Raw genomic sequence first — 1669 nt, 5'->3', positions numbered from 1 at the left:
ACGGCCTAACTAGCATTAGCAGGTTTCTTTAAACAGTCTATTCGAAAGAGTGATAAATCTTTTGAGTAGCAGTAGTTGCCTTGCAGAAGTCTAGGCTCTACAAATAGCTCATACGCACAGTCCATTTAAAATGTACTCTTTACTATCCATGTTCGAAAAACAAAGCTTTTTTTATAAATAACATACCAAATTATCAACTGATGGTGAGAGGTGCCTTTCAAAGAGAACCTCTTGCAAAAACCACAAGTCCAAGAAAGCTCAACAGCTTCTAATAAGTATTCATATACTCAACAGTTAAGTTACAATAAACCAAAGAAATCAAAAAAGAAATGACAAACTAAAAAAGAAATTAGAAACTGATAGACTTTCTTACACCCAAAAATAAAAGCTAACCACTCAGTTTGTGTTCTCTTTCTCCAATCCTCCTGAAAGGAACAGGAACGATCATCAATAGCAAACAGCAGCTACATGAATGCAACACTGTTCACTCACTTCACGCCCAAAAGAGAAAACTACAATTCTTCCTCGTGGTTAGCGAAGACCAGACACTTTCAAACACATTTCCTCAGTTAAAAACTATAGAAATGATCCCTGAAAGTATAGTCTTAACAAAATTCTTTATAGCTCACACAGACAGAAAGGGTGGAAACCCTTCCTACTTACAGTAAGACAAGGTTCGGCATCATCAACGGAAATAAAAACATATAAATATAAACATATTTTTTACTCCACAAGATAATATTCCACAGATGCACACGCATACGCCTTTATTTACATTAAAGCCTACTCAATAGATCCTGGTGAGACACTGCTTTATAAATTTGCATATTTTAAATCAGCAACCAATCAAATTCAGCCTGCCTGTTCCTGACCCAATGCTGTACCACAGGGAGAGTTGGAAAATTCTTCAAAAAACTGCAGGTTCCACAAGATCATACAGATGATTTTTAATCCGAATAGTTGGTCCAGATTAGCATCTGTCAAACAGCCAAAAGAGTGACACTGATCACTAGCGAGAAGGGACCTGCTAAGGTTGCAAGCGTGGAAACAAACGTTGTAGCATTCAAGCTACCTTTAAATTTTGAACAGTTGCACCACAGATCAAATGTACGGCAACATCTTTGATTAGTTTCCCCAAACAAACTAAGGGGCATATCAGCAACAACCGGCGATAATTATCGCTAAGCGCACTTAGCGCTAGGATAATTATCGCCGGCTAGCGTGGATTATTATCGCTGAGATAACGTGCTATTAGCAACGCTTATCTCAAAAACGATAAAAATCCTAACACTAACTGCCTAACGTGAGATTATCGCTGGAAACCCAGCGATAATGTCACGAAGTGTGGCGTTAGCTTGCTGATAGGGACTCACAAACTTAGCCATGATATCCACCTTACATAGGATACCATGGCTAAGTCAGTCCTGAAGCAGGCGTAAGGAAAGTAGCAATAACAGGGGTTATCGCTACTTTTCCTGCCGCTATGCTTCATAGCGTGGGCCTTGATGATAGTGAAGTACTGGGTATTTTAGTCCCAGCGGTGCAGGGGCACACACCCTATGACTTCTGGGTTTCACCCTGTTCCGGACCTACAGAAACACAGAGTCTTCTGGGTGAAGTCAAAGAATCGTTTATTGGCTGCAGACCAATTACAGGTATCCTAGAAGTA

The 1669-nt window shown here is 39.8% G+C and overlaps 1 non-coding gene across 1 annotated transcript; it reads right to left on the bottom strand.

The window, feature by feature from the left end:
* Nucleotides 1-391: 391 nt before the first annotated feature.
* LOC146858556 (small nucleolar RNA U3) lies at nucleotides 392-607 on the bottom strand. Its single transcript, XR_014980555.1, has one exon. It is a non-coding gene; the product is annotated as a small nucleolar RNA U3 (small nucleolar RNA).
* Nucleotides 608-1669: the final 1062 nt, after the last annotated feature.

Source organism: Triturus cristatus, chromosome 3_2 (genome assembly GCF_964204655.1).
Source record: "Triturus cristatus chromosome 3_2, aTriCri1.1, whole genome shotgun sequence".
Lineage (NCBI taxonomy): Eukaryota > Metazoa > Chordata > Amphibia > Caudata > Salamandridae > Triturus > Triturus cristatus.
This window is presented reverse-complemented; position numbering and strand designations above follow the sequence as displayed.